The 23,638-nt window shown below is 40.0% G+C and overlaps 1 protein-coding gene across 7 annotated transcripts in view; it reads right to left on the reverse strand.

Annotated features, from left to right (window-relative positions):
* Positions 1-23,638, reverse strand: part of PSD3 (pleckstrin and Sec7 domain containing 3) — a 696,970-nt gene that overhangs the window by 61,352 nt on the left and 611,980 nt on the right. The gene's annotated exons all lie outside the window — the stretch shown is intronic.

The raw sequence follows: 23,638 nt of genomic DNA on the forward strand, positions 1-23,638 counted from the left end.
ATCCTACCAAGTTGGTACTATTTCTTTCTTCTTCTTACGAAACTGAAACACAGGGCAATAACTTGCTAATGGTCCCACAACGAGGAAGAGGAGAAGGCTGAAAAGCCAGGTAGCATGGCTGACTACAGCCTGGGTAAGCACCGGAGGCATACTGGATATACACAGCAATCCGAGAGAAAGCTTAAAAAGCTCATGTACCAGAGTGCTTTATAGCTTCTTCAAACGTTCTAGGAATCATAAAGTAGTCTCCGAATATGAAAGGACTGCTTTTGGCAATTCTCCCACACCTCCCTCAACCAGACTGCAAGTTTAATTATTATTACTCCTATTGCAACCTGTGCATATCTCTACTGAGAATCTTGCTGTAATGTACTATTTCTGTCTAAATGTCTTTCATTAGACTATGAATGTCTTGATAGGAGGTATCCTTCATCTTTAGAATTCACTAAACCTAGCACAGCGCAAGGCAGACATTATGACACAATCATACAAATTCTCTAAATTAATTAATTCTTTCAGAAATCTTTAAATTTCTTCTGTTTATATTTTCCTGGATATAAAGTAGATTTTCTCTATTGTTTTACATAAACTCTTACAAATTGTCCTAAAGTAAAAAGCATTAGATTAGCAAAACAGTATAGGATTTATTATCTTAATAAAATTAAAATCTGTAACTGGAAAATGTTATTGCTTGAATGTCATTTTTCTAAACACGTCTGCGGAAACAGACAGGAAGAGCCATTTACTCATGCTCTGTATCAAACACTTGGCTGTCTGTAGTCCGTCTTTAACTTGGATACCTGATTACATTAGAAAGCACATTATTGTTAACCAAATCCTTTAAATCTCTTTTGACTGAATACTCAAGAATTCGTAGACTTGGAACTAGGTGAATAGCCACTTACAGAACACAGGCAATCCTGCCAACACCATACTGAGATATCCACCTGGCAAGAAAGGAGTCAAAATATCCGCCCTGCAGGTTTGCAAGGGAGATAATAAATATCATCCCTTCTGTCTTCACTAGGTGAGGCTTAAAGGTATACTAAAAATATACATAAACAACAACAAAAAAGATAACCATACATCATGTGTAATATAAACATTCACTACATTGTTCAACAGATGTGAAATTCTGATACTGCTCACATGAGCACCGTGCACACAGAAGGGACCAGGGCCGAGAGGGCTGCTGCAGAGCAGGACCCCAGGCGGCATAGTGTGCAGGAGGCACCTGACCTGAAAGCAGACCCGCTGGTTTCCAGACCCTTCACAATCTCACCTGGTCTGAAACCTATCCTCCCCTCCGCACCAGCCCCTAACAAGTCACTCTACTGCGCTGTACTTCAGCTGTACTTTCGCTTCGTTTTAAAATGTGGGTAATTCCTAGAACTTAAGGCAAAGCACTGGTTAATGCTGACATGGAACCTAGAGAAACTCTTTCTGTTTTCAATAGAGGAGCCATAGGTCCTGAAGTATGAAGGCTTTCCCCGAGCCCTAAAGCTAATTTATTGGCATCTTGAGATCCCTTTAGTTCAAAAATCTATACATCTAAGTTTCTACTTTTGCAGTAAATCTATGAATCCAAATACACGTTTACAAAATTTTAAACAGCTCTTTCTCATTACTACACTAAGCCTACTAGAAACAGATTCCAAAGAGCTCTCCAAGTGAAATGGGATTTTAAAAGTCACTTATGACTAATACTCACTAAGTCAGTTACTTAGTAACTGACTGACTTATTGTACTCACTTACTGTACTCTCTACTTTTCTATTTCCCACAGAAGTATACAACTTAACCTTATCTTTGGCCAGTTACAATTTAGTTATCTAACACATGGATGAAACAACCTATAATCCTCCCAAAAAGATAACTAGGGAGCAATTACTCACCAATATTTAGCTGGTGTGCTATAAAAGCACTGCTTTAAGTGCTCTGACATGTATTAAGCCATTTAACTCACACCATAATGATAAGAGTAAGGTACTATTGATACTTCCATCTTACACAAGACAGATGTGTGCCAACAAGCAGAATTCAGGGGAAGAAGGGACCACCGTGCACTGTAGGCTGGGAAGGCCCTCTAAAGCAGGTGCCACTGCTCTGATTTGACAACCACACATACAGTGCCGCTGTTGCCATCAGACACTTGGGGAGGCTCTTCAGGTAAAACACAAGGAGCTGGACATTAATGAATCACAAGCACTGGTCCTCATCATGAGGACTGTAGAGTTAAAGTGATTTCACAGCACGTGTGTTATTAAACACACAGAGCTCCGTAAAGAGTTGTGATTTCATATAATGAACTTGGTGAGACGAAGAGTGAGAAGATTAACGACAGGAAACCTAAGGCAGCAACTGACAGGGTGTAACTACAAGGGCAGTGGGGAATCAGTAGGCTGCCATCCTTTAATATCCAGGTATCTTCCATGAGAAAGTGTTTACTGAGTTTGATTAAAAGATACCATTTTACATGTGAGCCCATCTTTTCACTGCAGTTTTTACTATGCATGCTTCGAAGATAATCAATTGCTCTCCTTCTTGAAAATACGACAACCTTGTAGGATTTTGATTCCAATAATCTGCCTCTATCCTTACTTTAGCTTTTTTTTGGTGTTTGTTTTAGTGCTACTGAAACAGACATCATTGTTTTTCTATAACATGCTACTGTCAGTTTGATGTTTACTTTTATCTTTATTGATCACTTCTTTCTGTACCTCAGATTGTTTTCTGGAGGCCGTTTTCAATTAATTCTTGAAGTCTACCCTTGGAAGTTCCTTTAGTGAGGAGGGTCTTCTGGTGGTCAATCTTCTTCTATTTTTGTTCGCATAATAAATGTCCTTATTTCACTAAAATTCTAAGTTGATAATTGCTTTTTCTTATGAAGATATTACTTCACTATCTTTTGGCTAACACTACTGTTGCAGTGTTGCTAGTGTTTAGATCTGTGTGCCCACCCAAATCTCATGTTCAACTGTAATCCCCAGTGTTGGAGGTGCAGCCTGGTGGGAGATAATTGGACCATGGGGGTGGTTTCTCATGAATGGTTTAGCACTATCCCCTTCTCGTGACAATGAGGGAGCAAGTGCTCAGGAGATCTGGTTGTTTAAAAGTGTGTAGCACCTCCCCCACTTTGCTTGCTCCTTCTCTGGCCATTTGAAGTGCTGTTCCCCCTTCACTTTCAGCCATGACTGTAAGTTTCCTGAGGCCTTCCCAGAAGCTGAACAGACGCCAACAACATGCTTCCTGTACAGCCTGCAGACCCATGAGCCAATTAAACCTCCTCTTATAAATTACCCAGTCTCAGGTTTTCTTTACAGCAGTTTGAAAATGGACTAATACAGAAAATTGGTACTGTGAAGTGAGGCATTGCTTATAAAGATACCTGAAAATATGAAAGCAACTTTGCAACTAGGTAACAATCAGAGGTTGGAAGAGTGTGGAGGGCTCAGAAGAATACAGGAAGATGAGTGAAACTCTGGAACTTCCTAGAGACCAGATGAATGGTTATGACCAAAATGCTGGCAGTGACATGGACAGCAAAGGCAAGGCTAACAAGGACTCAGATGGAAATGAGGAACTTATTGGGAACTGGAGTACAAGTCACTTTTGTTATGACTTACCAAAGAACATGGCTTGCATTGTGCCCTTGCCCTTGGGATCTGTGTAACTTTGAACTTGAGAGTGATGATTTAGGGTACCTGGCAGAAGAAATTTCTAAGTAGGAAAAGTGCTCAAGATGTGGCCTGGCTGTTCCTAACATCCTATGCTCCTATGTGTGAGCAAAAAAATGACCTAAAACTGGAACTTATATTTAAAACAGAAGCAGAGCATAAACGTTTGGAAAATTTGGAGCCTGGCCATGTGGTAGAAAAGAAAGGCCTATTTTCAGAAGAGGAATTCAAGCAGGTTGCAGAAATTTGCACAAATTAAAAAGGGTCCAAGTGATAACAGCCAAGACAATGGGGACATGGCCTTGAAGGTATTTCAGAGACCTTCACAGCAGCCCCTCTTGAGGCCTAGAAGGGAAGAATGGTTTCATGGGCCAGAGCCAGGACATTGCTGCCCTGTGAAGCCTTGGGACACTGCTCCTTGCATCCCAACCTCTCCAGGTTCAGCCACGGCTCAAAGGGGCCTGGGTACAGCTTGGGCTGCTGCTACAGAACATGTAGGTCATAAAGTTTGGTGGCTTCCACATGGCTTTGAGCCTGTGTCTACACAGAGGGCAAGAACTGAGGCCTGGGAGTCTCCGCCTACATTTCACAAGATATGTGCAAAATTTGGATGTACAGGCTGTACAGATGTTTGGATGTACAGACTGCTGTAGTGGTGGAGCCCTGATAGAGAACTTTCTACTAGGGCAGTGTGGAGGGCAAATGTAGGGTTAAAGCCCTCACACAGAGTCCCCACTGGGGTGCTACCTACTGGAGCTGTGAGAAAAGGGCCACCATCCTCCAGACCCCAGAATGGTAGAGCCACTGACAGCTTGCACCGTATGTCTGGAAAAGTTGCAGGCACTCAATGCCATCCCGTGAAAGCAGCTGCAGGGGCTGAACCCTGCAAAGCCACAGAGGCAGAGCTGCCCAAGGTTGTGGAAGCCTACCCCTCATACCAGTGTGCCCTGGATGTCAGACATGGAGCCCAAGGACAATTTTTTGGAGCTTTAAAATTTAATGACTGGCCTTCTGGGTTTCAGACTTGTGTGGGGCCTGTAGCCCCTTTCTTTTGGCACACATATCCCTTTTGGAAGACAAATATTTTCCCAATGTGTGTATCCCCATTGTATCTTGGGAGTAGTTAACTTGTTTTTGATTTTACAGGTTCACAGGTGGAAGGAACTAGCCTTGTCTCAGATGATACTTTGGACTTTGGATTTCTGACTTAATGGTGGAATAAGACTTTGGGGACTGTTGGGAAGGCATGATTGTATTTTGCAATGTGAGAAGGACATGATATTTGGGAGGGGCCTGGGGTGGAATGATACGGTTTAGGTCTGCGTCCCCACCCAAATCTCATGTTAAACTGTAATTTCCAGTATTGGAGATGGGGCCTCATGGGAGGTAATTGGATCATGACTCAACAATGGTTGAGCACCACCCGCTTGGTGCTGTTCTCATGAAAGTGAATGAGTACTCATGAGATCTGGTTGTTTAAAAGTGTGGAGCACCCCCCTTTTCTTGCTCCTCTGGCCATGTGAAGTGGTGCTCCCCCTTTACCTTCTACCATAATTGTAAGTTTCCTGAGGCCTTCCCAGAAGCTGAGCAGATGCCAGCATCATGCTTCCTGTACAGGCTGTGGATCTGAGCCAATTAAACTACTTTACAAATTACCCAGTCTCAGGTATTTCTTTAGATCAATGTGTGAATGGACTAATACAGATTTCTACCCTGAGTATAAGTGCTATGTCTAAGCATGGGTTTCTTTTAATTTATACAGACTGGTGTTCTTTGACCTTCCTGTATATTATTCTGAAAAACCTGTAGACATATCTTTGAATACTGTCTCTCCTCTATCATCTTCATGATTGTAACTTAACACTCCATTCTAACTTCTCACTTCATTCCACTTGTGACTTATCCACTCTTTCATATTCTCCATCTCTCTGTACTTCTGTGCTAAATGCTGTGTAATTTTATCTCCGGTACTGGCAGGCCACCTAGATCCAAAAATGCCCTAAAGGCTTAGCATTCCCAGGGTTAGCCACCTCCCCACATTTGTACTCATGCTTTATTCCTGGCCTAACAGGATTTCCCTTTCATTGTTACAGGCTTATCCATTCAGATAAAAGTTATTTAAAAATATTTCATCTATCATTTTTAGATGTTTTATTATGGGAGAGTTTCAGAATCTGTAGGCCATTGCATTGCAAAAATAGATTCTCTATTGCATTCTTCTTTCCTTCATTTTATAAAAAGGGAAGAATTTATTCACAAACTTTGTTATCTAGGAGGAATTCATTTGGAGCAGGATGCAGGAGATATTGTGGGGTGAGAACAAGGAGAGAAACTGGAACAAGGAGAACCAGAAAGGAAATTATTACAATAGGTGAGATAAGAGAAAAAGGCCAGAACATGAATAGAGGCATACGATAAATTAAGATAAAATAGAAGGAAAGGGGAAAGGCATTAACATTAACTGAGCACCTACACTGCAGCACTCTGGGTGTTGGGCTAGCATTACACACATACATTCTGTGTGTTCCAAACAATCTTTTCAGGTAGGTATTATTGTCTCTTTATGTCCCCATTATTAACTATATTTGCAATTCTGAAAGGTAGAGTATGCTCCCAAGGAAGCCACCCATCTAAGGATTTCAAAGCTACTGTACAGGATAATTAAGGAAACATGTTCTAAGGATACATTAAGTAGAAAATATCCAGGTGACAATTCTTTGCAGTGGTCAGTCTGCTACTCCTGTGAGGTGGGTGCTGAAGGCAGGAACCAGGTACTTTCTCTAATCTCACTCAACTATAGGACCTTCAAAGGCATCCCTGCTCATGACTACAGATCTCAGAACAGAGGCACAGTCTCTGTGCCTGCCCTCTCAGGTGCTCCCAGCTCGACATTTCTGCAGAAAAATTATCTAATATTAATAATAATTACAGTAGTAGTAATAGCACGGCAAATGATTGCTGAACACATACTGTTTTAAGTACTGTTCCAATATTTGACCTGTATAAACACAAGCCCTAAGTCTAGGAGGGATCCAAGGTTATAACCTCCATCTCACAGATGGGGAATCTATGACCACCTTCCTCCCACGTTCTACGAACTGGCACCTCTTGTTTCCCCATAGCACTGGGCACTTTCACTCTGGTTGCCATACAGGGAAAGGCCAGCTAAACCAGATTCGGGAGGCAATGTCTTGGATAAATCTGGGATAGAGGAGTGATATTAAAATTATTTAAGAGCTGAGGCTGGGCATGGTGGCTCACACCTGTAATCCCAGCCCATAACAAGACTCCGCTGCTACCAAAAAAAAAAAAAAAAAAAAAAAAAAAAAGCCAGGTGTATTAGTACATTCTCACATTGCTAATAAAGACATACCTACGACTGGGTAATTTATAAAGGGAAGAGGTTTAATTGACTCACAGTTCAGCATGGCTGGTGATGCCTCAGGAAATGTACAATCATGGCAGAAGGGGAAACAAATATGTCCTTCACATGGCAGCAGCAAGGAGAAGTGCTGAGCAAAAAGGTGAAAAGCCCCCTATAAAGCCATCAGACCTCAAGAGAACTCACTACCACGAGAACAGTATGGGGGTAATGGCCCCCACAATTTAATTACCTCCACCAGGTGGGAACTACAATTCAGGATGAGATTTAGATGGGGACACAGCCAAACCGTATCACCAGGCATGCTGGGGCCTGCCTATATTCCCAGCTACTTGGGAGGCTGAAGTAGGAGGACTGTTTCAGTCCAGGAAGATGAGGCTGCAGTGAGCCATGATCGTGCCACTGGATTCCATCCTGGGTGACAAAGTGAGACCCTGTCTCAAAAAAAATAAATTATTTGAGTTGATTCAGGAGCGACCTTGAGCTATTGGGAAAAGCACTGTTCCAGTCAGATTGAAGGGATATCCACAGTAAATGGTCTGTACCAGTACACGGTCTCTGAGTATCAGCTCTGGCTTAGGGGCTGCTTCCTGACCACGATGGATGAAAATAAAAAATGAATAAAACCAACAAGCTGCTGTGATTGTTATTCTGAGTCACACTCACATACACATGAGGACCACATTTCTGTAACAAAATATTGGCAGTTCCTCCAAAGATGGGTGATATTGGAGCCATCACTGAATGTTCAATATCACAAACCAGTTATTATTTTCTGTTTATTACCAATTTGAAGAAACATATTTGGAAATATAAAGTACAGTGAACAATATTTTGGCTTCAATTGTTACCACCGATACTTGTAAAATAGTGAAATGCTGAATGGGGAATGAAAGGACAGTGTCACCCCTCCTTCATAAAGAGGAAGGTATAAAATATTTCTAAACAATAAAATTTTCAGTAAAGAGTAATGACGGATTTATGCCAGAAAAGTTTTTGTTTTTTTTAATCCACCAAAAGGTATAAGCGTCATGCAGAAGTTTATATTTGCATGCTACACTCTCCAACTTTTCTTCTCAACTGAACTGGAAATGGATTGTGTTTAATATTTTACTGTTTCAATTTTCTACTTCATTCAAATGGCAGAGTATGTGTTCCTACATCAAAATCTTGTTCTGTTTTTGACCACTCATCTCCCTAGGTTCCCTAATCATCTATTATTTTCCTTTTTCTCATGTTTAATATCAGAAAATCATAATACACACAGAAAAACGTAGTATGCACAGTGCCTATTTTTTTCATTTAATACACTAATCTTTATTTCCTGTCTGTTGTTTTGAAAATATTCTCCCATTGTGCCACGTAAAATGACAAAAATACCATTTTATTCCCCTCAGAGTAGAGAGAGAGAGGTAGCCATATACACACTAACGAGAAGTAAATTCTTTTTCAGGGCCTCATGAAATGTCTTGGCATGAAGGCTGACAACACAAATCCTGCCAGGCCAAGAAACAGGTATGTGGGGTTGAGGTAGTTCTAATGCAAAATATCTTGAATTTCCTTAGGTTAATGGAGAGATATTCATAATATAAAGCAATCTCAATGATGGCATTCCAAAATAAATCCAGCACTTTGATGAACTTGAAAACAAAGATATACTCAGCAGAAGTTCTGTACTAATATAAATGAGACATCATCTATACTAGCTGTAAAAAGCACAAGGCATTTTTAAGACTGTTCTATTTTCCCAGTGATAGAACTAAACAACTTAAATCTTTAAAACAAAAATCCTTAAAGTACGTATCCTAAAGCATGAAGAAACAGGCTACCCTGGTAAGAAGGGAGTTCTGAAGTTCTAATCAATGACACAGTTGAAGATACAACTCACGCAGGGAGGAGTCTGCTTTCGCGATTGATGTGCGAAGAATTTAAATCAGTTCATAGATGACAGACTCACAGATGACTAAGTGAAGTTAAGGGTAATCCTGTATATTAACCTCTAACTTTCTTTTACAAAATATCCTCAGGCATCACAAGACATTCTATTAAATCTTAATTAATAGAGCAGCTCAGGCACTTTTAGATTACGGCTTGAAGCAATCAAGTCCAAGCCGAGCACAGGAAAATTCACCATTCAGCTGAGTCACACAATATTCAGCAAGAGATAGTATTAATTATCCCTGGTTTATAGCAGAGTGGAAGGAACTACAACAGTATTATTACTACTATATATTCCTAATCACTTATCTCTGAAACACTTAAGGCAATTTACACATTACAAAAAATCACTTAATCCTTATAGTCTTTCTCTTTTATAAAAGGATGCTTTGTCAACTTTCTTTTATAAAGGAAAAAAATAGGGCAGCCTTGTAGGGCCTGTTAAAGCAAACTAAACATGGCCTAAGAAGGACTCTGTACTTCTATATTTGAGTCCTTGTGGATGGACTGCAACCAAACTTAATAGACAGACAAGACTGAAAACCTAACTTAGGAGTATGCACCTGTAACAATACCTGAGTCTTGGCCAATCCCAGCGGCCGTACTTCAACCACTCATACACTGCTGAGTGTTCAAACTGTATTCAAATAAGGCACGTGCTGAACTGCAACCAAACCAGTTGTTTCTGTACCTCACTTCTAATTTCTGTAGGCCACTTCCCTTTTTTTTGTCTATAAATTTGTTCTGACCATGAGGCATCCTTGGAGTCTCTCTGAATCTGCTGTGGTTCTGGGGGCTGCCTGATTGATGAATCATTCATTGCTCAATTAAACTCCTTTAAATTTAATTGGGCTGAAGCTTTTTTTTTTAACAGAACCTACACCTATTTTTTTTTCCCCAGAAAATTATTTCCTTTTTTATATAATAGGAACCAATGTGTATTTTGATAGAGAATAGAAAATGAAAACAAAGAGAATTTTAAGAATGTTCTATCCAAAGTGTCCCCCAGTGGGGTGATATTCATTCTGGGTATGGCTCTATTCCTGTAAGAGGTCTCAAGACTTTTACACTAAAATGTTCTGAAATGGCAGAAAGTATCACAAACTGGGAGCTAGGCACTTAGATATTCTTCACACCATGACGCCCACTATTTCTCTGCTTTTGGACCAGTAATCTAAACATCTCTGGTTAAAAATCTATATAAGGTGCCATAATTACTTTATAATGTTGCTGAGTTAATCTAGGCACATAAGATTATTAGGACACAGACCCAACCCCTAAAGAATTTACATATACAGGAAGTAACATTAACAATGAAAGTTAATTTAACAAGATAAACTGTATAAACTAAATGATAGCATGGCAGTAACCTAAGACAATCACAGTGGGGACTCCAGCAGGAGTATATTATATTTTCCTATAAAATGAGGAGGAAGTCATTATTCTGCTTATGAATAGGATTTAGAAGTTAGAGAACACTTTAAATGAGGGTGTACTTTAATGTAAGATTTTAAAAACAGAAACAAAAAACATATGTTTTTCTTTTAACCTTCACCTTTTGTGCAGTATGTTAGCAGGAAGACATGGAATCAAAATGTGGATCCTAATTTTGGAAGTCTCATTAACACTGCAAATTACCATCATCCTTTAGCAAGACAGCCTGAGAACAACAGTCAACAGATGATTTTTTATTTTTTAAGAGGATACATTTTAGAACCAGAGAACCTGGTTTGAGATACTGGCTTCACCTGAGTGACCTTGGGCAAGTCACTTAGCCAGTCCTATGCTTTACTTTCATCCTGTAAAAAACACAGGTTTTCTGAGACTTTCATGAGTTAATATATGCAAGTCCTTTGGATTTTTTTTTTTAAAGATACTGTCTGCTAAAGAAAAAGATTTGTCTGCATCAAATTTTCATGCTAAAACTAAAGAAAATGCATCAAATTTTCATGCTAAAACACAAAGACATTTTTTCTCACTTCTGTGAAAATAACTAAATTAAATCTAAGTTGCTGGAACTTTAAAATATTAGAGCCTTAAGGGAATGTGATTATGGGACCTGGATCATGTTAACAGGCAGCTGTAACCTAGGAAGCTGTAAGCTTCGTTTCTCTGATTGTTTGTCTGATTACAGATTAGTCTTTTTCCCTTATCTACACTGTTTTGTAAAAAGTTGCCAATGACTAAAAGGCACCAGGGAAGACCCCTTCTCACTTAACTGTTCATCTTCATTACAGATTAATTTCCCTCTTACCTTTCTCACACACAGACCTGATGACTATCACATTATCTAAGGTGGAATGTTAAATGAACTCTTTTAAATTGGGAAAGAAATGATAACAAGCTGTAAAGAAGAAAAACAAGCCGCACAGAAAAGAAAAATAATTATTACAACTCAAAAGAATCCTTACATAAAAAAAGTTATAATCCTACTAAATTTGTTTTCTGCCCATACATAAGGAAGACCTTAACTTTTTACTTCAAAGCACTGGTCTCATTTCTCTGGAGTCCATGTTTCCCAGATTCTTGCTTGAATACTCTTCAAAACTGGATTCTGATGCTTTTAATTACTTCAGGTTGACATTTCATTCAAGTATTTGGAATTTTTTTTTTGTTAGTCAATGTTTGAGAACACGCCTTTAATGTTACTGATGCATTCTTTTTTTTTTTTTTTTTTTTTTCCTTTTGAGATGGAGTCTTGCTCTGTTGCCAGGCTGGAATGTAGTGGCGTGATCTCAGCTCACTGCAACCTCCACCTCCTGGGTTCAAGCCATTCCCCTGCCTCAGCCTCCCCAGTAGCTGGGAGTACAGGCACCTGCCACCATGCCTGGTTAATGTTTTTGTATTTTAGTAGAGACAGGGTTTCACCATGTTGGCCAGGATGGTCTCGATCTCCTGACCTCGTGATCTGCCTGCCTCGGCCTCCCAAAGTGCTGGCATTACAGATATAAGCCACCACGCATGGCCTACTGATGCATTTTTGACAGAAAGGGACTACTTAGCACACTTAGCACATACCACCCGTAACTGGGAAGAGAGCTAAGTGTGACACATTTACCAATATCAATATTTTATTGTTTCCATTTTGTCCCAAGCCCTGTATTGACATTGGAGATATCAAACATGAATGCAAACAATAAAAGTAGATAATAGGAGAAGAGACAAAAGCTGTTGGAGAGCTTTCTATCCAAATGATGAGCCACAGAGTCACTCAAATATAACTCAAAAACAAGTATCTTTCCCCACTTGGCTAGGAGATGGTTTCACTGGCAGCCATTACTAGAAGTGCAGGAAGAATTTACATGGCTTGGGCTGAGGTTGGAAAAGAGGTCAGAACACAACAAGAGCAAGCATCATTACCTAAGTGTTATCGGAAACACGTGTGGGAAGCAACAAATCCCAATATGACTCTCACTACATCATGTTTTTCAGGAAAAATATAAACACCAGTGATAGAGACAGGAGGCAGCCAAGGACCCCCCCTGCCCCCAACCCCTGACGAAATCCTGCCTTTAAGCCTAAAACAGCATGAGGGATGAAAAACCGGACTGCCAATCTGGATGAAGCCCACCCTTTTCCCCAAATGATTCTTTCTGAATAACACCCGTCTTCACATTGGGAGGAGGGGGTGGGGCCTTGGGAAGTTTGCACTGTTTATGGTACGGAGGAGCCTGGCCTCTCTTGTTTCTGTGTGGTAAGGTGGGATTTAATCTGTGAGATGGAGAGCCTGTTAGCAGGACTCTATCTCACTTTGCTGATGTATATTTCCTTTTTCCTTTTTGCCCAATAAATTCCGCTCGTCACCCTTCTGTGCGTCTGTGAGCCTAATCTTTCCTGGTCATGTGACAAGAATCCCTTTTTTTTTTTTTTTTTTTTTTTTCCCTGCAACACTAGAGTCACAGAATTATTTTTTAGATCTTAATGAATGATATCTCACATTCTCTATGGCTAGAATGTTCCTCTCCCAGATACCATGACTTGGCCCCCTTCACTTCAGTTAGGTCTCTGCTCAAATGTTATCTTTGAAACATACAAAATGGCATCACTATAGTTCAGTGCTCTAAAGCAGAATCCATTCTCAGGACGGCCTGCACCACTGGCAACCTAGTGGAATAACCCGGTACCTTGCCTTGAATCTTTGAAGGGCACCTCACCACCACAACCACGATATCCTGAAAAACAGCTGAATTTCGCCAGCGCTGCAACTCCGAAACAGCAACCATAAATGAACTATGGACTTGTGCTAAGCCGGCCGCCTCCACCCATGGTATTTCCTTCAAAACAACGTGTGTAATCACCCTTAGCTTCCTTTGAAAAACCCTCACTTGGTTTGGAACACAATGTGGCTTACAACCAAATCTGTCTCTCCTGAATTGTAATTCCTAAGAGCCCAATGTCTTGTCTCACAGCACTGCGGTCTGGTTTGTCGCCTCCTCTTGTTTGACGTGCCACATCCAGGGGTTTCCTCTAATCACTCTCTGCAACATAGGACCTGCACACTTCCTTCAGTATTTCCTAAACTTGACTTTATTTTTCTTTGGGTCATTTAACACTTGTATGAATTATCACATAGTTTTATTAAACTTCCCCAACATTAGAATGAAATCTTGAAGGCAAGTACTTTGTTTGGTTTGTTGCTGCATCCACAGAGCAGATTAACCCCTTCTCCTCCCCCAACCAAACAAACAAACAAAAAAGAAATCAGATGTCCTAAACAGGTATGTAGATGGCATGATTCAACAACTATTACCAGCAATATATATTTTTTAAGTGCTTCATCATTTAGGTAAAACTCAAGTTGCTTAAAGAGAAAAGGGGAGGTAGAATAAAATTTTGGTCAATTATTCTAATAAGACATTGAATATGGGAATAAGCTATCAGTAAACACCCAAGCTCAAAAGGAACAAATATGGCTTAATAAGTTACTGTGGGTTTTCATGGGTTAATCAAAGAATGAGCATTTGTGACAAGTGACTTTAAACTTCTAGCAAACAAATAACATTTCATATATACATATATATTTTTTTCTTTTGAGACAGGATCTTGCTCTGTCACCCAGGCTGGAACTCATGGCACGATCACAGCTCACTGCAGCCTCCAACTGCCAGGCTCAAGCAATCCTCCCACCTCAGCTTCCCGAGAAGCTGGGACTACGTGTACCATCATGCCTGTCAAAATTTTTTTTTTTTTTTGGTTTTCATAGACACAGGGTCTTGTAATGTTGCCCAGGCTGGTCTCAAGCAATCCTCCTGCCTCAGCCTCCCAAAGTGTTGAGATTACAAGTGTGAACCACCGCACAAGCCTCGTAATTCTTATGAAGTATATCTGACTGAAGGAATATGCTGGAGAACTTGTTCTTTTTAATAATCACTTCAAAAAGTTAGGTATAACGAAAAGTTCCTGAAATTCAATGTTAGATATGAGTTCTAAATTTCTTTTCAAAGAATATGTCAGTATGTTCAATTCTTTGCCTTCTACTTTTAAACTTAACTTCCTCGTATAGCAACCTTTTTCCATTACCTAGTCCATCCTGACTCATTCCAATCACATGCTCCACCCTAACTCATTCCAATTACCTGCTACCTGCTCTGCCCTGACTCCCACCAAAGCACTCAACCCGTCATTCTCTTTAAATTAGCCAATCAGAATTAGTTTAGCCTGTGCGGTCTAACCCTAGCCAATAGGGGAACGACATGGAGGGGGGGCACGTGAGTCAGGGATAAGAACCCCTTCCCCTCCCTTGTCCAACTGTGCGCTCACCATTGTTCCATCTGTAAGGGTGCACCTTTCTATACAGAAGTAACTTGCCTTGCTGAGAATTAAAAAGAAAATTTTATATTCGAGTGCTATTTCTTCTGCGGCACTGAAACTTTATATACAACATTTAATAACTTCGTTTATGTGAAAAGTGTGAACATTGATCAAGAAAATCAAGCATACTATGATTTTTTTTTCATAATATCTAGAGCAATTTGTACACCTCTTTATAAATCTTTTAAGAGCAGGGTGTTAAAATAAACGTAAGGTTAAATCATTGCAGTCTATCTGAGAAGGGAAGGTAACTGCTGAATCAGACAAGTGGGCTTGTCAAGTGACACCAAATCAGGTTTCGTCAACTTCAGAAGCACCATAGAAACCAGGAAAGGACAGAGTGAAGACCCTGCTGAGCACGCATTTCTACAACTAGCAATTCAAATAAGCTATTTTAATTGTAAAACAGCCCAAGGCCCACTGGCACCTTTAAAATGCCCCCGGGCAAAAGCAGCTGAAGGTCAATAAAAATAATTCAGAGTGGCTGATGAGCAGCCTCCAGACAGAATCTGTTCTCCAAGGAATATGACAACAGTCTGACTTGCTTTTCCCCAAGCTAGGAGCTCCAAAAGTGACTTCAAGCTCTTCCTACCGATAGGTGTTCCCGGCCCTCATTACAGGGCGAGGGCTCTGGCTTACCACTCACGCACAGGAGCCAGAAAACAGTCTTCTGCCACAGACTGCACCTGAGGTGACGCCACCTCACCATGGCCTTTTAACTTTTCCCAACTCAGACCACGTTTCTTGCATTTATCAGATTGCAGTGCGTTCAAGTGCTCTCCACTGAAGAAAACCAAAATACACGATCCTGCAATACATTTCTTTGATCTATTTTGACATGGCCCTTCAGAAGCCCTGCAAACAGAAGTAGCTCTGCAAAGCTATCTTTTGTGCGGGAGATTTGCATCTGTAGAGAGAATCTGTATTGATGGCAGCCAGGCATTCTCTGAGGCCTTCCCTTGTCTAGGAAAGATTAACTGAGGGTCTGACATCTTTAAGGGTCTGAAAGAAACATTCGCCATCTATTCTCTCTCTCTCATCATGCCTAGGTTTTACCACCTACTTGTGAGGTTTCATTTACATAACAGGAACACCTTTGCTACCCAGGCTCATCTTCCTCTCTTTTCATAACCTGTTTTGATCCAAGCCCCCACTCTTTCTGTAACTTCAATTATAAGGTAAAAGCTTCTCTACTCCATTGAGGGTCGTGTAATCAATCTATGATTATCCCCTGTGTGCATGTTAATAAATTTGTATACTTTTTCTCCAATTAATCTGCCTTTGGTGAGTTGATTTTTCAGTGAACCTTCAGAGGGCGATGGGGAAGTTTTTTCCTGGATGGCCCCTACAGTATATACCCTTCTAAATCATTTTACTATGTACACAGATGCAAAACAAACTGAGATATTATACTTGTTAATTTTAAACTTTTCTACTGGCTGGGCATGGTCGCTCACACCTGTAATCCCAGCACTTTGGGAGGCTGAGGTGGGTGAATCACCTGAGGTCAGGGATTCGAAACCAACCTGGCCAACATGGTGAAACCCTATCTCTACTAAAAATTCCAAAACTAGCTGGTCGTGATGGTGCATGCCTATAATCCCAGCTACTTGGGAGGTTGAGGAAGGTGAATCACTTGAACCTGGCAGGTAGAGTTTGCAGTGAGCCAAGATCACATCATTGCACTCCAGCCTGGGTGACAAGAGCAAAACTCTGTCTCAAAAACAAACAAAAAACCTCTTCTACTTATGTATCATATGTTATAAGCCTATAATAAAATTCTAAGCCCCAAACTGCCTGAATGAACCCCATTCTTGGTGAAGGGGATTCCAAAGGAACTTGAAAAACCAGTTTAGGACATGACAGAAAGGAGGTGTTGGACATGCCTCATTACGCCCTCCTCCCTTTGGAGTTTAGGCACAACTGACCAGCACTAACATTAAAATTGGGATCCTTAGACTGACAAAACAGACTCTTAGTAGCAATAAGATACCAATTTCAACCTGACTCTAATATAGCATCACATGATAGATAGCAGGTCCTAAGGGAAATCAAAGTATTTCACCCCAAAATGCATTTTCTTTGACATATTTTGAAATGATTCTGCAAAGCTGTCTCTAGTGGGGGAATCTGCATTTGATAGAGAATCTCCCTCCCTTGCTAAATCTTTTCTGGAAAGTCTGACATCTTTTAAGGTCCAATAAGAGACATTTGACATCTATTCTCTCTGAAGTCTATTATTTAGAGACTTCATCTATATAACAAGAACCTTAGCTTCCATCCCACCACCCCCTCAACTTAACTCAAATACTTATTTAGGCTGACTATAACTCTTCAGGTAAAGCTTAACTCTTTCAACCAACTGACGATCAGGAAATCTTTGAATTCATCTATGACCTGGAAGCGCCCCCTTCCAGGTGTCCTGCCTTTCCACGCTAAACCAATGTATGCCTTGTATGTGTTGATTTATGTCTTTGCCTGTAACTCTGCTCTCCCAAAAATGTGTACAGACAGGTTATAACCCACCCACCTTGGGCACATGTTCTCAGGTCATCCTGAGGCTACGTCTTGGGCCATGGTCACTTATATCTGGCTCAGAATAAGCCTCTTCAAATATTTTAGAGAGTTTGGCTTTTTTTTTTTTGGTCAACAAAAAAATGACTGCGAATGATGAAACTGTATTGCTGTATTTATCTTATTTTACTTATTAAACATTTTATTGGCTATTAAACTGTTTCTAAAATGATGTTATTTTGTAACTAAAATAACAACTGGGTTCCTTCTATGTACCAGGCAGTGTGCTACACACTACAACAGGTATTCGCCACATTTGATTGCTCTCACCTTAAGGTTTTTGCATTTTTTTTTTCTCTAATGGAATGTTCTTTTCTTTTCTGGTAAGACAGAGTACAGTGGTGCAGTCATGGCTCACTGCAGACTTAACCTCCTGGGCTCAAGCAATCCTTCCACCTTAACCCTCCAAGTAGCTGGGTCTAGAGGCATATGCTACCACGTTTGGCTAACTTTCTATTCTTTTACTTTGTAGAGACGGGGTCCTACTGTGTCGCTCAGGCTGCGGTGGAATACGCTTATCCATGACCTTTGTGTCCAAAGATATCACGGACCTTCCTTTTGTAATTCGGTTCTCAGCTGAGTAACAACTATTCAGGCATATCCTCTATCTCCACTCCTCCTCAGCAAGAATATTACTGGCATACTGCTTGAGCTCAAAGTGTTTTTTAAAAAATAATGACCTATCTTGTTTCAAAGCTCAAATTCTTAAGTCTATGTAGTGTAAAGAAACAAAAAATCCTAAGCCCTCCAACAAACTGAATGGACCCCTTCTTGGCCAAAAGAAACCTATAAAACTGAATTCCTGCCATGATGGGACGGGAGGTCAGATGCACCTCCTCATATCCACTTCCTTCTCAAGTTCAGCTGGCCAAACTGACCAACATTAAGGTTAAAATGGAGATCATAAGACTGATCAAAACAGACTGTGTGGCAATAAGATACCAGATTAGAAAGAAGACCTAAGACCATCGGGGTATGGTGGCTCACGCCTGTAATCCCAGCATTTTGGGAGGCCGAGGTGGGTGCATCACCTGAGGTAAGGAGTTTGAGACCGGCCTGACCAACATGGTCTGACCCGTCTCTACTAAAAATACAAAATTAGCCAGGTGTGGTGGCGCATGCCTGTAATCCCAGCTACTTGGGAGGCTGAGGCAGGAGAATCGCTTGAACCTGGGGGGCACAGGTCGCAGTGAGCCAAGACACTCTGTGAGTGTGAGTGTGAGCCAAGACAGTGAGCCAGTGCCACTACACTCCAGCCTGGACAACAAGAGTGAAACTTCATCTCCAAAAAAAAAAAAAAAAAAAAGACCTAAGGCCATGTGGCCATGTGAGGCAAGGGTGAAGTCACACCCTAACCATAAAATTTCATTAAATGGATTTGTATTAACCTGGTATAATGTGGCTTACTTGCCAACCTGACTCTGGTATAGCATCACATGACAGATAGCAGACCCTGAAAGAAATCAAAATATTTTACCCCAAAATAAATTTCTTTGACCTATTTTGAAATGGCCCTCCAAAGCCATCCTTTGTGGGGGAAATTTACACCTTTGGAGAATCACCATTAATGCAGCCAGGCCTTCCCTTTCTAGGCCTTTCCCAGATGTAGGAGAGATTAGCTGAGAGCCCAACACCTCAAAAGTCTGAAAAGAGACATTTATAGTCTGTTTCTCTGAGGGCTGCCACCCGTGAGGCTTCTTCTACGTTACAAGGGTCAAGGGCCATGGCTCCCACAGCCTCAAGTCAAGCATTCCTATTCTTCAAGTCTTCAGACAACAGCTTAACTCTCTCAACCAATTAACTCAACCATCCCTAAAACCCACCTATGACTTCTAACCCCCATTTCAAGATGCCCACCTTTTGGGGCTGAACCAATGGATACCTTTCATGTACTGATTCATGTCTTTACCTGTAACTTGTCTGCCTAAAATGTATAAAACCAAACTGTAACCTGACTGTCTCAGGACCACTTACTCAAGGGTTCTTGGGTTTGTGGTTTTTTTTTTCCTAGGCTGTGGTCATTCACACTGGCTCAGAATAAACCTCTAAGATATTTTACGGAGTTTGGAGGGCCAGGCATGGTGGCTCACCGCTATAATCCCAGCATTTTGGGAGGCCAAGTCGGGTGGATCACTTGAGCCCAGTAGTTTGAGGTCGGCCTGGGCAACATGGCGCAATCCTATCTCTATAAAAAATAAAAAAATTAGTGGGGTGTGATGGCACATTCCTGTGGTCCCAGCTAGTCAGGAGGCTGGAGTGGGGGGGAATGCTTGAGCCTAGGAGGCAAAGGTTGCAGTAAGCCCAGATCACACCACTGCACTACAGCCTGGGTGACAGAGCAAGGCCCTGTCTCAACAAAACAAAAAAAGAGAAAACATTTTGCAGAGTTTGATATTTCCATTAACATTAGTGATAACACCTTTTGCATATACGTTCTTATCCCCATGATTAATTCCTTTAGGAAACTAGTATGGTGTTTTTAATTTCAAATTTTCATCAGATTATTGAAGAATTTGACACACTGCATTAAATTACCATAACAGGGATGCAAGAATGATTTTCTTCATTCTCCTAAATGTTAATTAAACCGAAATGGTAAACAGAATGAGTCAGCAGTGAAAATAGAAAAACGTCTTAAAGTCACAGGCACAGAGAAAACTGCACATTCCTCTTTCAGAAAAAATACTTCAGAAATTCTGAACACAGATTTTTTAGTGCTGTAAGATTGGCAGTTTATATTCCATTGCTCCTAGTCAAGAGTATTGCTTCTGGTTGGGCGCGGTGGCTCACACCTGCAATCCCAGCACTTTGGGAGGCTGAGATGGGCAGATCAGCTGAGGTCAGAAGTTTGAGACCCACCTGGCCAACACAGCAAAACCCCGTATCTACTAAAAATACAAAAATGAGCCGGGCGTGGTGGCACACACCTGTAGTCCCTGCTACTCTGGCGGCTGCAGTAGGAGAACTGCTTGAACCCAGGAGACAGAAGTTGCAGTGAGCTGAGATTGCGCCACTGCACTGCAGCCTGGGCAACAGAGTGAGACACCATCTCAGAAAAAAAGAGTATTGCTCCTGATGAGAAAGATGTGGGAGGACCTATTTCAACCAACTTTATTGCCAGAAAGCATGGATTTTAAAGACATGAGCCATCATTACGGAATGTAAAAACCTAGAACTTAAACTGTTAGTCTAAATTTTGAATTGTGAATGGGGTATTTCCTATCTAAAACAGCCAATATTCCATTAAATCTAGGGTGTCACGTGACAAGGTGCTCCTGTGCGTCCGCATGGCTGCCCTCACAGTGCTGCTGTTCGGCCTTGTATTAAACAACTTAAACTGCTCCGTTACACATCCTGCTGCCAGAGAACAGCCAAATGCCAAGGAAAGGGAAAACCTTAGCCTAGTTTTAAAATAATTGCTTGGCTTTGCCTGTACTTAAAGAGTCTTTCTCTAACAGAAGGAGACAACTGTCTTTTGGGAAAAAAAAATTTCACTTTCATTATCTCTTAATTATAGTGTCGCTGTTCCCAATGTTATACAATAGCAAAGAATTCTGCCTGCATTACCATTATAAACTATTTTCAGTATGGATGACTCAGAATAGCATCTACTTTCTCAAATTTGACATGTAGGACTAAATTTTCTAAACTTTTGATGACAGGCAGATGTGTAAATATCTCTAAAGTGAGTGAACCTCTCCAACCTTGTCAACGTGCTCCACACCACTCTTTAAATCCACAGTATTAACGAGATTGAAAAGATGAACCACACATAGTTCTCACCTCCTTAAAAAGCGATGAATTATTTTAATATTTCAAATTCAGAACTAATCCCAGGGCTGTACAATGACTAAAGAATCTATAGAAAAATGTGATTAAAATATTTTAAAATTATTAAAGTGATACGTCCACACAGTTAGCCTCTTTTGATTCATTTCTTCTCAGCTCCTCTGTTCCCATTTTCCAAAAATCCTTCTGAAACAAATTACTTCTCGCAGTCGTTAAGTGTCATTATATCCCTAAACAATGTGCTTCTACCACTGTGTCATAATAGGTTGTAAACACACTCTCAGTTTTGTGCTGTGCTAGATGAGAATTTAACAAACTTAACTATGCCATTCCATCTTCCCAATATACTTACATAGCTTTTATTTGTATCTGTATTGATTACCTGTGTAGCTTTACGGAGCATAATATTATTATTGTTTTAGTGAAAAATTTTTTCCCCAGCTTTAGTAAGGTGTTATTGACAAATAAAAATTGTACATAAGTGTACAATTTGATGTTTTTATAAATGAATTGTGAAATAATTACCACGATGAAACTAATTGACATACCTTTCATCTCACATAGTTGTCACTTTCTTATGTACTTATTTGACGAATAATAACTGACATTATTCTGACATTATTTCTTCTTTCCCCAGTACAGGCAGCATCTTCTAACTTCCTCTCTGTACAAGGAGCTTAACAGATCTCTCTCCCTGTTCCCTCTTAGTTCTATCCAGTTTGACCTCCCACCTTCTATCATCTGTACTCTTAGGGGATCAAGTTGCACAATATTTATATTTTAATGTGTGCCACAATTAAATCTTTCACATGTCTAAATGTAATAACCAAAATTCTATTATTATGGTAAGATTTTAAATTATTAATTATGCTATAATGATGGCAATCACGAGGACATTTTTTGTTTTCAATTTTCATTCAAAACATTTTTTTGTAGAGATGGCTAAAACCATATGGTCCAGGCTGGTCTCAAACCTCTGGGCTCAAACGGTCCTCCTGCCTTGGCCTTCCAAAGTACTGGGATTACAGGCATGAGTCACTGTGTCTGGTCAACGTTTTCTCTCACTACTAATTTTTGTTTATTGAGTTTTCTAACTGTAATTTTTCCTGTGCAGATTTTAAGAAAAACATCCTTATATGTTTCCAAATTTTCCATGCAATCAGATGTTCTATTGAGTTTTAAAAATTTTATTTATAGGCCAGGAGCAGTGGTGTATGCCTGTAATCCCAGCATTCTGGGAAGCCAAGGCAGGAGGACTGTTTGAAGCCAAGAGTTCAAGACCAGTCTGGGCAATATAGTGAGACCCTGTCTCCACACACACACAAAAAAAAAAAAAACAAGAAAGAAAAAGGAAAAAAAAAAATTAGCTGGGCATGGTGGTATATGCCTGTAGTCCCAGCTACTTGGGTAGCTGAGGTAGGAAGACTGCCTGAGCCCAGATGTCTGAGGCTGCAGTGAGCTATGACTGCATGTACCACTGTACTCCAGCCTGGGTTACTGAGTGAGACTCCATCTCAAAAAAAAGAAAGAAAAAGAGAAAGAAAAAAATGTAAAACATGTAAGACTTCAAAAGGTCATCAAGAGTAATAAAGTAGGTATACATATACTATACCGCCAAATGTAAAAAATATATATTATCAATATAGTGAAACCACTGAGTACCCGTCACTGACTGCCTGCTATTCTCCTTTCCAGAAGTAACAACCATTCTTTGTTTAATAATTTCAATATATGAATGCATTCTTACTAAAAATAGTAGTGGTTTGCATGCTTTCAAATGTTATCTTATATGCAGATTCTTCTGCAAGCTGCTTTTTTTCATTCAACATTACCACTGGTGAGATTCTTCCATGTTGATACGGGGAACTCTAGTTCCTTCCTTTTCAATCATATGGACATACAAAACCCATTCAATCACTTATTAATGGACATTGAAGTTTTTAAATTTTGAGCTATTACAAAGTTGCTATAAACATGACTTCTGTAAAACTAAGAGTTTCTGTAGGTATATACACACTTACGACTAATTAACTGAGATATAAGAATAAACATTTCCAACTTTATTATTGCCAACTGCTTTCCAAAGTACAAATGATACAACTAATACTTTCGCAGTGTAGAAGAGGCCCATTGCTCCAAATCCTTGCCAACATTTGGTACTTTTAATTTTGGTCAAGGTAACATGTGAAATGACATTTTACTATAAGTTTAATGAATATCCTTAATTATCAATAAGTTTGAAAATGTCTTCATATATGTATTGATCTTCTGAGTTTCGTTTTCGCAGCATGGCCTATTCAGTTTTGCCCATTTTTCTACTAAGTTGTCTTTTTTCTAATTAAAATTTCTTTATAAATATTACCAAGAATCCTAATCCTTTATTAGTAATATGCTACAAATATCTTCTCTTAATCCATGAATTGTCTTTTGTTTTTAAATATAATTTTAATATAAAGTCATTACTTTCG

This window comes from Macaca mulatta, chromosome 8 (genome assembly GCF_049350105.2).
Source record: "Macaca mulatta isolate MMU2019108-1 chromosome 8, T2T-MMU8v2.0, whole genome shotgun sequence".
Classification (NCBI taxonomy): Eukaryota; Metazoa; Chordata; class Mammalia; order Primates; family Cercopithecidae; genus Macaca; species Macaca mulatta.